Source organism: Vulpes vulpes, chromosome 7, assembly GCF_048418805.1.
Source record: "Vulpes vulpes isolate BD-2025 chromosome 7, VulVul3, whole genome shotgun sequence".
NCBI classification, from domain to species: domain Eukaryota; kingdom Metazoa; phylum Chordata; class Mammalia; order Carnivora; family Canidae; genus Vulpes; species Vulpes vulpes.
Window position 1 is genome coordinate 96,927,199 of NC_132786.1, and position 16,386 is coordinate 96,943,584.

The 16,386-nt window shown below is 35.3% G+C and overlaps 1 long non-coding RNA gene across 2 annotated transcripts in view; it reads left to right on the forward strand.

Annotated features, from left to right (window-relative positions):
- The first annotated feature begins 6,289 nt into the window (after positions 1-6,289).
- LOC140599724 (uncharacterized) overlaps positions 6,290-16,386 on the forward strand; it is a 69,463-nt gene continuing 59,366 nt past the window's right edge. For both annotated transcript variants that reach the window (XR_012002700.1, XR_012002699.1), the window contains exon 1: positions 6,290-6,478. This is a non-coding gene — a long non-coding RNA (uncharacterized lncRNA). The remainder of the gene's footprint in view (positions 6,479-16,386) is intronic.

A 16,386-nucleotide genomic window follows, 5' to 3' on the forward strand; every position in this document is an offset into this window, starting at 1 on the left:
AAAGTTCTTGTGAAAGTACATAGGCCAGTTTCATTCTACAACTCTTTTGCCAAGTTCAAAACCACAATATCTTAGCAGCTTTTATTTTTCTTCCAAACACCATAAGTTATTACACTATATGATGCATTGCATACTTGCCAAAGCATTTCAGCCAGATTTTTTTTGTTACATAAGCACAAAAGCATCCAACACTAATAAACTATTTTTCTTTCTACTTTCCTATAAATTCAAAGAACCAGTGCATGTTTCTATACCCTTGGATAGGAAAAAAAAAAAAAGCAATCACTAACATTTGAAAAGCATTCTGCCAAACTAAAATTGTGAAACATGTTCCTTAACTGACATTATTTTCTTCCTAAGTATAACTTACCTATAAGTTCACAAGTTTCATAATAATTAAAAATTTGTTGCTTACACAATGACTATTGTTTTGTTGCTGTTTGTTTTCCAAAATGTAGTACGCTTCATTCAGTCAGTATCTTGCCTTTTGTTTTGTTTGCCCTGCTACAAATTTAATAAACCTATGTGTCTGGCTTTAAGAAACTGAAATACACACTCACTAATGTAAACAATCATTTGGGAATCTTCTCACCCATCTAAAGTAAGATGATGAAAATTTTCTGTTAACAAATGTAGCTTCACAAACTATGCTGTGCTCCAGATTCTGCCTAAAGATTCTGCTTAAGGTTCTACTAGGTTTTTTTGTTTTGTTTTTTGTTTTGTTTTAACTTGCACCATTATTTGGAGAAGTAGGCTTACCACAAGAGAATAATCAATGACTAAGGAACTAGTAATGGTGGGAGACCTGGCAATAGCACAAGCTACAAACTGAGGAAGAGCTAGAAGATGGTGTTAAGGAAAGAGAAGCCATTCAAAGAATGGATCTGCAGTGTATCAAGAGTTGGGTTTTTTTGTTTTGTTTTCCAAAGGCTCACTCAAAAATGTTCACAATGAGCAAGGAATGCTATTTGTGAATTAATATGGCAAATGAAACATGTAAAGTGATCTAACTCACATTTTTCAATGAAGTGATGCAAATATTCTCTACCATTCTTCAGAGCTATATTAAGCTTAAGCAATAGATATTCTTTTCTGGGCCTTAGTAAATAGCAGCCATCACCGTGAACATCTTGAAACGTGACATTTTAAGAGTGACTTTGTCAAGTATCTAAAGTTAAAGGCAGGATCAATAGGACACCAAAATAATTAGCAAAGAGTGAGGAATTTGGCAAATTGCATCCTGATCTGCACAATACAAACCAACAAATGGACTGATTTCATTTTCTACTTGTGCATTACCAGACTGAGTTGGAGAGCCAATGTAGGTGCCAGTTATGGACAAAATGGTCATCATGGTATAATAAAATGAGAGTTTTAAGATTTGGGCTGATCCTGCCAACCATATCTCAGAAAATCATAATGATGATACTGACCAAAATTTAGAGTTAGAATTCTGAAAAATTGCATTTCTAGTAATGTTTCCTTAGCTTACTGGTTGGTTTTTTTTTTTTTTGGTATTTTTTTTTAAATAATAAATTTATTTTTTATTGGTGTTCAATTTGCCAATTTACAGAATAATACCCAGTGCTCATCCCGTCAAGTGCCCCTCTCAGTGCCTGTCACCCATTCACCCCCACCCCCCGCCCTCTTCCCCTTCCACCACCCCTAGTTTGTTTCCCCGAGTTAGGAGTCTTTATGTTCTGTCTCCCCTTCTGATATTTCCTACCCATTTCTTCTCCCTTCCCTTCTATTCCCTTTCACTATTATTTATAATTCCCAAATGAATGAGAACATATAATGTTTGTCCTCCGATTGATTTATTTCACTCAGCATAATACCCTCCAGTTCCATCCACGTTGAAGCAAATGGTGGGTATTTGTCGCTTCTAATGGCTGAGTAATATTCCATTGTATACATAAACCACATCTTCTTTATCCATTCATCTCAGTGTCCATCGAAAGATGAATGTTTTTTTGGTCTTATAGGGACACCAGCAGGTGAGACATCTAGTGTTGCCTCACTACATTATAAAATTCACTGTAACTTCAAAGATTCTTGTGAGATATCTAGAGGTAATTGGAGGTGAAATGGAGAATTAGAAGCCAAAACAATTTTTATTTGGAAAAAAAGTAAGTAGCATTACTGTACACACAAATATTCTGTTATCAAATGCAGTGACAGGTTCTGAATATACAATAGAAAATAAAGCAGATATTGATCCTGACTTCTTTCAATTGATTTCTAGCAGAAATACATACTTAATTATTATAAACTAAGAAAACAAGGTATCAGGAAAGAACAGTAGTGAGTAATTCACTTTCAGTTGAAGGGTTAGGGATAGACTTTCTGAAGAAGTAACTTTCTGAAGAGTCATCCATAAAGAGAGATTTCAGGCTGACAAATGGCTCAAAGGCAGTAACCAGCACGGCCTATGGGAGAAACAGCGAGGAAATCAGAGTGGTAAAAGATCACCAGGAAACAGTTGGGTGAAACAACATGAGCTAGAGATAAACAGAGCCAGATAACACCAGACCTCAAAAGTCATAGAGAAGGATTGGTCTTTGATGCTGAGTATAAGTGGAAAGCAAAGAGGGCACAGAATAGGCAAGATACAACTTCTATTTAAGTAATTATTCTGGCTATTGAGTGGTATATGGTGGAAGCAGAGGACAAGGTCAAAGCGGGAAGATGTAAAAGTGTGCATGTACACATGTCAGCATAGATGTGACATGTACTTTCTGCAATCAGGACATTAAAATGCTTCACATGTCTTTAAAATATTTATGTGTTGGGACACTTCAAATGGCAAATAAAACGTCAAAAAGTAATTAAAAGAGAGGAAAGCTAGACAAAAGAATTTTAGGGGGTAGTTTGCAGGAATTTCTCCCTTTATAAAGAACTATAATTTTCTCATAATCAGGGTAGGCTGGCTTTCATGCATTATTTGTACTTGTGTGTCATGCACTTGTATGGCCAATTTTAGTGCAATTATTCATTTCTTCTCAGTATACTTTTCATAAAGGAATTCACCCTGCATGTATGTGAATTTTATGGTCTTCTCTCTTGGCTTGTTCCTTGGGGCAACATTTCCCCATTTTTGTTTTTCTAAGGTTAATCAGGTAACATTATTATTTCTTTTCATTACATGTTGTTAGGTAATCCCTGTCATAACATGTGTGGGAATATTTTCTGAGAAGCAGTTGTTCAAAGCACAGTTTTTAGCCATGTTGTGGCTTCCATTGAGGGGCTTTCCAGATTTCCACATTCTTTGACTACCAGAAATGTTAGAAGTCTATAATTTGGAAGTCATCTTTACTGCTGCTTACCACTTTTGAATGTTAAAAAAGAACAGTGACTTCAACACAAAAAAAATTAAATGTTTTACAAGTGTTTGTGTATATGTATGTGTGATATATATCATGGAGAGTCAATAGAACCTGGAACATGTGCGTGCAGGCATATGAGTGTATGAAAAGATAGTCATTGCTATTTCATTATCTAAGGAAAAGGAAAGTCCCTTTTTCTTTCATATAATCATTCATTTCTTAGCCGCCTCAAAGAACATGATATTGTTTTCAAAGTCCACTTACAGAGATATACAAAAGCTAAGTTTTGAAAGTATGGATTAAGAAACTAGAAATAGAACTCCCTTGTGTCTCTGGCCCATGTCATTTTATCTTGAGGGTAATGATCACATTTCATGACACATCATTTTCAAAGATGTTGAATGACAAGGAGCCTATTCTGGTGTCAGATCCTGTTTGGTTGTCTCCAAAATCCTTTTTAGTTGAGAAGAGAAGGAAGTAAGTGAATATCACAACATAAAACCTTCCCATTTAATTAGAAGAGTGTATGGAATAGCCTTAGGGAAAAAGTAAACATTTTTCAACTTCAAATCCCTTTCTGGACACATGTCTTTAGGAGGAAGCTCTAGTGACAGAATCAAAGTAATATTCCCCACCCCCCACCAAATGACAGTAAATATAACTTTCCCAGAGGAAAATTAGTCCAGTCAATTAAAAGACAAGGCTTTAGGATATACTGCCCATTACTGTACTTTTATAATAAGTATAGGTTTTTAAATTCTAAATACAAAATTGTCTCTATGGTTCCATTTTAAGTTTAATACATGTAAATCAAACAGATCCTTTGAGGCAGAGCTTAAAATCTCAGGTTTAGGGGTCAGGCAACTTCTATTTAAATCATGGCTTAACCACTTATTTGCTGAATGACTGGGCAAATCGTTAAATATCTCAGTGTCTTCAACCTTTAAATGGAGAAAAAAATAGAACTGACCTCAGAGGTCTTAGAGGGATTAATCAAACTATCTCACACATGACATGAAGCACAACTTCATATATCTTATAATCATCTAACAAGTAATATCAGTATACTAACAACTAAAGTGACAAATTAATATGTTCAAAAGAATTATTTCACTCTGTACCGGCATGGCCTAAAAAGTTGATATGATTTCCAAGTATTTTAAATTATTCTTGAGACTGTAATTCTTGTAGTAGATCAGAACTTTTTGCTTCTTCCTTACAGCCCATCTCAGTATCCCATAGCAATCAAAGGGACACCCAGTCCAACATCTACAGACTGCAACTGAAAAGCTGGTTAATTTATGGAAGCATCTTGAAAAATGTCTCTCTCTCTCTCATATATATATATACCTATATATATATACCTCTCATATATATATATATATATATATATATATATATATATATACCTATTGTTCAACATCTACACAATCCAACACTAGACATAGAAATAAGACCTAGTACCCTGAATGCCAAAGTTAAAATCCATCTCATTAGGTAGGATAAATAGACTACAATGACTTTTTTTTTTTTTTTTTTTTTTTTGCCTTGAAGCACATTTATTACTATTTACTTCTTGGGTCATTTTCTCCCAAGGCAGACCTTAAACAAAACATAGATATGAAAGAAGTGTCATCATTTTGTTATTTTGTTCTCATATGGAATTTTAAAAAGCTACATGGAAGGTCACTGAATCCTGCCTATCTGCAAAAAAGGGAAATGATAAGCTGTCCTCAAACGCACATCCAGCTTCCTTCCAAAGGGTGCTGCTAAAAGGGCTGCATACACCCTTCCTGTTGCCCCAGGTGCTGAAGATGAAAATATCTGAACACTTGGCAATGAAGATATTCTCTGAGGCGGCTATAAAAAGGCTGGTCTTGGCTTTTGCCATTACAGTGGCACACATTTGTATTTTATTTCATTTTACCATGAGGAAGTTTCTGGAGTTTCTTCACCCCCATGATACCTCAACTTCTCTTTTCTTATCTGTGTAAATATTTTCTACTTCTGTCTCTCAGGAATAGATTTTTCAGTGGTTCAGTTATTTCCCGTGCTGAATGTGGGCAACCTCAGTAACAGAGGCTCCTGGAAACATCCTTTACCTATTTTTCTCAGAAGATAGGAGAACTGTTGATTGGACTTAGGAGAGGAAGTGGTTGGTTGGGGGAATTGCCAAAATAGTGATGGAAATTTCTTTATTGATTTAAAAATAACAACTCATATTTATCTTTTGACCAGGACAACCTAAAGACTGACATCCCTTTGCTTTCTTTTAACTCAAATAGGAAGTAAGAGAGATGTCGGTTTCTAGGTTCTGGGAAGCCCATAGTTTGGGGTCCTATTTCTTGCTGCCTCTGTCTACATTAGTTATAGATTTAATAATGGCTTTCATCTTTATCATTAGATCTTTTTTCTCAAATGTAGAAATTCTAGTGAGATAATTTCTTTTTATATATACATTAATGTTTCTTTATAATAAGGCATTTAGCAATATTCCATTGTGAGAAGCTTTGCTCTAAACTCAGAATTGAGAGTAAAACCTCAGGGTAAAGAGGAATTTAGAAAATACAAACATTTTTAACTTCTTTACTCAGATGTGAAGGAAACATCTCTCATGTCAGAAAATATTGAAGTTGTGTGGGAAATTACAACTAATGATGATGCAGGATTAGTTAAGTCTTGGCCATTTTTAGGCTTTCCTTAATGTTATGGAGCAGTCTGAAAGAAGTTAGCTAGTGAGAGATTTTACTAAGTGCTGGTGTAAAGAGAATGGACAGCTAACAGGTAGGGAGAGAGTTCACTTTCAGTCATGTTGAATATTAGGTGCTTTTTAAAGGACATAACTTAGAACAATTTGAAATTGAACCTTAAACTCAGATGAGTATCGAAGTTAATAATATACCTGTAGGAGTCCACCAGGGCAAATCTGGTAATTAATGTCAAGATCTCCTCATAAGGTGATCAGATGGTATGAAGAGAGATCATGACTGAACACCTACTGGAGAAGAGTAATATTTAGAGGACAGGAACCAGTGAAGGAGCCTGGATGCAAGGAGTTGGAGAGGAAGGGGAAACAGTATATCTGCTTCTGGTGCAGAGGGGGCTTTCCTCAGCACAGGCTTCATACCAGGTTCTTGCCAAAGGCTAAGGCAGTAAGTACAGATCCTAGTATTTATTCTGATGTTCACTGACATTCTTTCTCTGTGTTTGTGGAAATAAAGGTAACATTTCCAAACAAGTATCATTTAAACATTATCTATAAAATTCTTCTTTTTTTAATTGTCTATAAAATTCCAATTAAAAGGAAATTTTACCACAAAATGTGGAGGGGCAAGTCTCATAGGGATGTTCAGATTGACACAAAGCTATCCTCTTTACTAGTTATTGCTCTATAGTCACTGATGAGCCTGCATCTTGTCTCAGTGATGTGGCTAAAAAGTAGACCTCAACTTGGTCTTCTAGTGGTGAAGTCATTTATAACTCTAGAACCTTCTAGCCTAGTTATTCCAATAGCAGTTTTATTCAAGTTGACATTTATAGCTTCTATAGAATTGGAAAGTTGCCATAAAAATGGCAGATAGCCATTTATCCACAAGTAATTTGAAGCAAATCAATCAACTGTGAAGCAGAAGTACAATAAAATCAGCAAGTAATAGGATTTTAAGCAAGAGGCAAATTCTAAGATGGGCTGGTGCATTTTTAGAATAATAACAGAGCGGTCTTGAGAGACACATGGTTCTTTAAAAAATAATAAGAAATAGAGATGTTGAGATATATGTCCAATACCCACTGGACAGAAAAAGGATTGGGAAATTTTCCCTGCTTTGGTAATATTTCTTGGTAGACTTTATTAGGATAGCGAGCAGTATGGAAAAGAAAATCCTATGGGTTGATAATGGCAAATGCTGAGTTAGTGTGTGTGTGTGCATCTGCATGTCTGTGTGTATATGCCTATGTAATAAGAAGGAGCTTCTGATAATATAAGGAAGAAAAATGATTAATGGAGAAAGTGGACAACAGTTTCAAAGGCTACAAGGTGAGAAAAAACCTGATGGGAATTTACTTTATTTAGGAATTATGATGTCACTGGTGACCCGAGCAAGGGTAGATTCTACAAAATGCTAAGGGCAAACCCTGGTTACAGGAAGGTGAAGAGTAGACAGAGACTTCCTTTTCCAACAATATTGGCAGAGTAAATATCCTGAAAAACGATCCTGCTGCAAAGCTCCTAAATGTTTGAGTTGGAGGGAGTATGAGAAACTAGCAGTCATCAGAGGCCAAAAGTTGTGGGAAAAACCAACTCAAAGAGTTGTAAGCAATGAAATCATCTGTTAGTGCCAGTAACTTAGAGCTTTGGTTTTGACCTTGACAAACTCAGGTCTGCACTGGTGGGAGAGTTGGATTCCAGTTGTAAGACCTATAAAGAACTGAATCTCCAGTAAAAGTGTGATTTAGAAAAAAAGAAAAAGCAAACAAAATAAAATATGCCTCGAATAAAGAAATAAACAAAATGTCTTTTGAGAATTCATAAGCCAGAGCTAATCCTCATACAGGTCAGGGTTCCACATCTCGCTGCCTGCACAGTCTGAAAGACTCAGCAGTCCCAGGCTTGAAGCTTCCCCAAGTGCCCGTCAGGAGCAAATAATTTTCTCTAGATGAATCAACCTTCAAATCAAGCCTCAAAGAATTTCCTCATACAAAGCCCTTACATCATCTCAGAATTTAAATGTACAAAACAAAAAAGGAAACAATGAAGGAGTAAATGTCATCAAAAACAAACATCAAATATAGCAACAGTTCAGATATTTCAGATATTCCAACTGTACATTCAGAAGATCAGTGTGCTTAAAGTAAACATATAGATATAGATATATACAAATATATATAAATAAGGAAGAAGTGATTATAAAGATAACTGGGCAGTTGAAATAAAAATAGAAAATAACTTGTACATATATAAATGAAAATACAATAGTTAAAATAAGAATTCAGTAGGTGGGCTTTAGCCTCAGACATGACAGAGGAGAGAATAAGTAAGCTGGAATATGGATCTGAAGCACCTGGCCCCAAGAGAGGGCAGAGAAGCAACATAAAAACAGTTGAAGGATAAAATGTTAAGATGTAACATAAGTCAAATCAGAATTCTAAAAAGAAAAAGTAAAGAAACAGAAAAGATAATTTGAAACAAAATCATCTCAGTCTTAACAAACTATAGAATGTAAATGAAAAGATATTTTTTAAAAATCCAGAGAAAGGGATGCCTGAGTGGCTCAGTGGTTGGACATCTGCCTTTGGCTCAGGTTGTGAGCCCAGGGTACTGGGACTGAGTTCCACATCAGGCTCCCCACAGGGAGCCTGTTTCTCCATCTGCCTATCTCTCTGCCTCTCTCTGTATGTCTCTCATGAATAAATAAAGTCTTTTTAAAAAATAAAAAATCCAGAGAGAAAAACACATTACCCCCAAAAAACAACTGGAATGATAACTGAATTCTAATCAATGGAGACCAGAAACTGTGATACCATGTCAAAAATTAAAAAAAATATATAGCTATGTACCTAGAATTGTACATTATAACATCATTTCAAGAAAACAAAATTAAGAGATTCTGAAATACATACTACATATTTCAAGAGTAAGAAAAAATTTTAGAAAAACTGAGTTCAAGAGAATATTAACAAATAAAGTGATAAATGTGAGTGAAATTAAACAAATATTAATGTTGTAAAACAATAACAAAGTGTAAATTTAGAGCATAATAGTTTTCTGTTGCTGTGTAACAAAGTACCACAAATTTACTGGCTTAAAACAACAAACAAGTCTCATCCCTGAGTTTCTAAGGACCATGAGGGTGGGCATAGTTTGGTTGGGTTATCTCACAGGGTTCAATCAAGGCACAAATAGGCTATGTTCTCATATGGAGGAGCCACTAAGAAAAGATCCACTTCAAGTTCCTTCACATTATTAGCAGAATTATTTTTCTTGACGCTCTACAACTAAGGACTGAGACCTTTTACTGGTTGTTACCTGGAGGCCATCCCATTTCATAGGCCCTCTCACAATGTGGCAATTAAGTTCTTCAAGTTATTAAAGAAAATCCCTTCAGTCTGTGTAACACAATAACTGATATGTTATCCATAACCTTTGCCATATAATGTAATCTAATCAAGGGAGTGACATCCCACTACTCTTGCAATATTCTATTGGTTAGAAGCAAGTCAAGCTCTACCTATACTCAAGGGGAGAGAATTATGAAAGGGCATGACACAGGTCTGGGTGTTTTCATCAGGAGAGTTTGGGGAAAAAATAACCAAGACAGAACTAAAATAGCAAGTAAGTCAGAAAGAGCATGATCAGAGTTAAAACATGCTAATGTCCTTGTATGAAGTACAGAAAGGCACAGATTAATTTTAAACTGTGTCAAACATAAATAGAAACCATAAGAGAGTGGAAATACATCTAAAATATACATTTTCCAGTGAAAGAGTAAATAAAAGTTAATATGCCTATATTAATAGCAGATAAAATAGATCTTAGGATAAAAACTCTCAGAGGGTCATTACCTAATGATAAAGAAATCCCATGCACCAGATTTCACAATTCATAACGCTTACAATAAAAATTAGCAGAGAGGGATTGATAAATTATAGTGGGTGATTTTGAGGCATATTACTTAGCAATTGATAGATCAAATAGCATCCCCCTCCTGTAAAAAATCAGTAAGTTGTAAAAGACTCTGGGAATACAAACAGGCTTGAACTAATTGTATTATGTAGAATAAAATACAAAACAATTAGAGACAATACATTATTTTCAAGCACTCATGACACTTGCCTATGGAAAGAAACTATGAAATAGCTTTAAAACTAATTTTAACAAATATGAAACATTTACTATAAATAACATTCTATAACTATAATAAAATTAAGCTTGAAGCCATTGATAAAAAGATTATAAAAATATTTTAGAAACACTTCCAAATAACAAAAAAAATCAGATAAATATTAGAAGATTTTATAATCATGAAAAATTCTATCAAAACATGTAGGATACAGATAAAATACTTTATAGAGAGAAATTTATAGCCTTATGTAATAAGGCTTTTATATTAGAAAATTAAGCAGCCATCTCAATTTAGAAGAATATTGACAAAATAAACCCAGAAAGTAGGAAGTGATAAAGATAGAACCAGAAATTAAGTAGAAAATAAAGATATAATAAAGAGAGCAACAAAAACAAATCTGATATTGTAAAAACATATACAGATATCTCAGACAAAATTGATCAAGAAAAAAGGGGGATACAAACAATATTAGCAAAGCTTCAGAAGAAATAAAAGCTAGAATGATCATAAAATGTAGACAATACTAAATTTGATTACTTATATGAAATTGGTCCATTTCTAGAAAATTATCTCTTACATAAATGGATTTATGAACGAACTAGAAGACCTGTGGAATTTTATAAGCATTGAAAAAAATTAAAATTGTTGTCTTTTCACAAAAAAAAGCCCATGTCCACAATGTGGCAACAAATTCTACTAGTTAGGCAAGGAGCAAATAATTCCAGTATCAAATAAACTCTTCCAGAAAATAAAAAAATGACACACCTTTTTACTTGTTTTATGAGATTATTATAATCTTGATTCCAAAACCCAATAAGGAAAGTTTGAAAAGAAAAATTATAGGTTCAGTCTCTATTATAAATATAGATACAAAAATCCTTTAAAATATTGGGAAACTAAATCCAGCAATATATTAAAACACAAATACAGGCAGCCCGGGTGGCTCAGCGGTTTAGCGCCGCTTTCAGCCCAGGGCGTGGTCCTGGAGACCTGGGATCGAGTCCCATGTCGGACTCCCTGCATGGAGCCTGCTTCTCTCTCTGCCTGTGTCTGTTCCTCTCTCTCATTGTGTCTCTCATGAATAAACAAATAAAATCTTTAGAAAATAAATAAAACACAAATACAACTTACTAAGTTGGCTTTATCAAAAAAAGAGTCTAGTTAACATTTTTACATTATTAATATAAATGAACAATGAAACAGTAAAAACTCATAAAATCAACTTACTTATTTGCAAATAAGATAGACACAATATTCATTCATATTAGAAATTCTCAGCAAACTTGAAGTTTAAAGAAACTCAAGACAAAGAGTATCTACAAACTTTTCATAGGAAACATACTCATTGGTAAAATGGTAAAATCATTCTCTTTCAAGAGAGGAATAAAAGAAAGATGCCCACTTTTACCATTCTCAACATTGAAATAAGGAGCCAAAAATCACATGAAAATAAGAAAATGAAATAAAATATGTAAGAATAGAAAAGAATAGAAAAAATGTCATTTGCACAAGACATGATTACCTTCTCAAAAGAAAGCTACAAATCATCGAAATTAATAAGAGCTTACTTAGTTCAGTGACTACTTAAAATCAATACACAAAAGTTAAACAGAAAACACAATTTGTAGAATCAAACATAGGTAATTAGAAATTAACAAAAGATGATCAATCCTTTTATGGAGAAATCTATATTTTTAAAAATGTATTTTGAAATACCTAAGTTGAGAAATATACATATAAATAAAAAGACCGAGTATTTTAAATATGTTAGTTATCCCGAAATTAATATAGTGTCCATGAAATTTCTTTCAAATTCTAAACTGGATTTTCCTTGAAATTTAAAAGACTGATTTGAAATTTAGGTAGAAGGGTTAGAGTCATACAAATGAAGTGTAGAGACTTACCCTAATGTATATCATGTCTTCTTTGGTGCAGAAATAGACAAATAGACCAGTAGAAGTGAAGAACAGCCCCTGTATTAAACCAAAGCTTGTAAGAAAACTTGATACAGAACAGATTCAACATTGAGATGTGTCAGAAAAGATGAACTACTCAATAGGTAGTGCCCTGAAAATTGGTATCTATGTCTTCTAAAAGTGGATTCCTACTTCATATCAAAACAATAACAACAAAAGCTACAGAAAACGATTGGTCAGTTGGACTCCATTAACATCAAGAACGCTATGGTGTTCATCAAAAGACACCCTAAAAATTGAGGAAAATATATGCCACAACTGGAAAGATATTTTGTAATCTACATCACTGAAAACAATTTAGCATCCAAAGCTTATAGATAATCCTTACTAAACAATTTTTAAGTAGAAAAATGGGACTATTAATACACAGCCAATTCAAATGTGAAAAGTATGCAACCTCATTACAGATCAGGAAAACAAAAAACCAGAACAAGTAAAGCCAATTCTGCCCATAAAAAGCTTGAACAATGCCACTCAATCCTAATAACAGATAAAAAACTGATAAGAATGGAAAATCAACAGTCTTTCTCGGATCAGTAAAAGAGAACGAGGGAGACTATTGCACCCAAGATGGAAGAAGTAGGAAAATAAAAGGTGTAGCTACTTATGATAGTAGAGATTCACTATTGGAAACCACCATGGGAACCAGGGACAGGGTAGTAAAGCCTGAGCTATAACTGATGAGTTGCTAGAGATTTAGGGTAGACAACTCTGAGTTAAAAACTCCAAGAAACCCAGTCATGGGGAGGGCCAAAATACTATAACACTTACTTCTCAATGCTCGACCTGGTTCCTACAATAAATATCAGAGAAAAATCGTGCTCTGGCAGCAGGGAGGAGAAAAGGAACCATTTAAAAATAAACCAGTTCATCTGTGTGCTTCTTAACAAAGCCTAACCTCAGGAGCAATTAGTTAACCAAAGCCTAACCTGCTGAGATTGTATCAGAACCCAAGGGACCTGGGGCTGGGGGGGCAGGGATGGTAAATTCCAAGTCCAGTCTTCTGTAGTCATCCTGTATCACTTAAGTGTGGGAGAAAAAAAACAGACACATTGTGAATTTTACCGTCCAGAGACATAAGACACGAAAACTCTGAGACCTAATCATAATAAGAAAATAAACAACCCCACTTAAAATGGGCCAAAGGTGGTTTTTTTAAAGATTTTATTTATTTATTCATAAGAGATACAGAGAAAGAGGCAGAGACACAGGCAGAGGGAGAAGCAGGCTCCCTGCAGGAAGCCTAATGGAAGACTGAATCCCAGGACCCCGGGATCACGACCTGAGCCAAAGGGAGTCGCTCAATCACTGAGCCAGCCAGGTGCCCTGGCCAAAGGTTTTAATAGACTTCTCACCAAAGAAGATATACAGAGATCAAATAAGCATATAAAAAGATGCTTCACGTCATATGCCATCAGGGAAATGCAGAGGAAAACAATGAGATACCACCACCACACACCTCTGAGGATGGCCAAAGTCTGGAACACTGAAAACCCGAATGCTGGCAAGAATGTGGAGAAATTGTCATTCATTGCTCATTGTAGTGCAAAATAGTACAGCCACTCTGGAAGGTATTTTGGCAGTTTCCTACAAAACTAAACATATTTCTACTGTACGTCCCAGCAATCACACTCCTTGGTATTTATCCAAATAAGCTGAAAGCTTATTTCCAAACAAAAACCTGCAGGCAGGTGTTTATAGCAGCTTTATTCATAATTGCCCAAAATTGAAAGCAACCAAAGTGTCCTTCAGTGGGTAAATGGACAAACTGAGGTACATCCAGACAGTAGAATATTAACACTAAAAAGAAATGATCTATTGAGCCAAAAAAAATGGAGGAACCTTAACTGCATATTACTAAATGAAAAACGCCAATCTGAAAAGGTGTAGGATCCCAACTATATGACCTTCTGGAAAAGGCAAAACTATGGAGACAGTAAAAAGATTGGCACCTGCCAGGGGCTGGAAAAAGAAGGGACAAATAGGTAGAGAACAGTGGGGTTTTCAGGACAGTGAAAACACTTTGCATGTGTTTCATAATGATGGATACATGTCATTATGCATATGCCAGGACCCACAGCATATACAACACTAAGAGCGAAACAAAATATAAACTATAGACTTTGAGTGACTATGGTGTGTCAATGTAGGTTCACTACTTACAACAAATGTACCACTCTGAGGGACAGTGTTAATAATGGGGGAGGGTATCCAAGTGTGGAGATATGGAGTATATGGAAAATCTCTATACCTCCTCTCAGTTCGTTATGAACCTAAAACTGCTGTCAAAAAGTAAAGTCTAGGGGCACCTGGGTGTTTCAGTTGGTTAAGTACCCACCTTTGGCTCAGTCATGAACCTCAGGTCCTGGATCCAGCCCGGAGTTGGGAACCTGCTTTTCCCTCTACCCCTCTCTGTCCCATGCATGCTCTCTCTCTCTAAAATAAGTAAATAGAATATTTTTTAAGTCTTCATAAAAACTTTTTTACAACAACGAACTATAATTTTATACCTAATAGATTTGCAATATTTTCCTGTTATACCATGTGATGTTAAGAATGTGAAACAATAGGGCCATTTAGGCACTGATGGTACTGATACTAACTGGAAAATAAATCTGAAAAATAATTTGACATTATGTAGTAAATATAAAGATGCTTCTGCAGCTGGAGATATGAATTCCACATTTACCCTGGCCTAGAAAAACTCTCACGCATGGCCTAGGAAGACATGTACAAGAATGTTTGCAGCAGAACTCTTTGTATAGGATAAACCACAACAAATACTGAAAATCAAAATTTTTAAACTACAAAAACTATAATTTCATGTGGTTCAATGTAATAATAGCTACAACTGGAAATAACATCTCTTTACAGTAAATTCCCATGATATAAAACATTATGAACCACAGCTGCTCTGTTTATCAAAATAGATAAAGTGCACAAAACTAATGTGGAAAAATAAACAGCAAACAAGGCAACTCATAGAGAAATACTAACAGGAAGTATTGTAGATTTTATATAAAATCCAAACATATAAAATCAATCATACATTATGGAGATATATGTAAATCATAGAGAAACAAATGAGAAACAGCAAAAATTTATGATTCTAGTGGTATGGGATGGATTGAGAAGGGAAATGCAAGCTAATTTTAAAGGCATCAGTAATCTTGTATTTCCTAAGCTGAGCTGTGGATACATTTTAATTACCCTTCATATCTTATACATACATATCATTTTATTTTTTTATTTATTTTTTTTCACATGTCATTTTATACATATAAAATATTTTAAAATAAAAACTGATAAAGGAGAGGTGAGGAAGTGGAAGTTAAGAATGCATGTCACTCTTTTTTGGTGGACACTTAGGTGTGGAGGGAGAAGGGGGAGAAATAGGATAGAGCAGGAACCATAATCAGAAAGGGGTTTGGTTCTTTACCTGAGAGAAACTTGACTATGTTAATATACTAAAAATGAGAGGCTACCGGAAGAGAGAAGGTGATTGATGAAGGTGCCTGAGGATATAGGCAGAAATGAGACCCAGCTGACGGCAGAGGGAACAGCTTTGGCCAGAGGTGGGTATGTCTCTTCCAACAGAAATGGAAGGGGACAGCTAATGATACATGAAGATGTTGGCCGAAGGACACCAAGAAGTCAAAGCAGTGCTGGTCTGATGGTCACTGTTTACTTATGAATTTGAATTTCAGCAATTTGTTGAAACTAATAAATGAAATAGCAAGTCAGGGCATTGAGAAAACTGGCTGGTAGAAGTTTAAAGTGATTTCTGTGAGGCCGAGAAAGAGAAAGCTTAGCTTTGGGTTTTCCTCAGCAGGTGCTGCGAGAGGCACACATGGGCTCAAGGGAAGAATTAAGAAGTCTTTGGGGTTTAGGCAGACACAAGTCAAGAAAAGAAGAAAGGCTGGAAGGATAGAAAGAAAGTGGAGAGTCAAGTGTCGGTGGTCTTGATGTAGTCAAATTACTAGAGGGGTGAAAATAAGGGACCGAGAAATCTGAAGCTAAGGAAGGAATTGCCAAGAGTTTAAGAATCCAGAACAAGAAACAGGACAGAGCTGGCCAGTTCAGCTGGGAGGGCTCCGCAGTACTCCTCCCTGGAATTGAAGAGTTGGGGGAACCATGCAGAGTTTGTCTACATTGACCTTGAAATTGGTTGGGAAAATGGAGGCAAGAAAGAAAGTGGCCAGAGTGCTAAGGTCCCTGATAAATGTGGAAGTGTGACAAGGG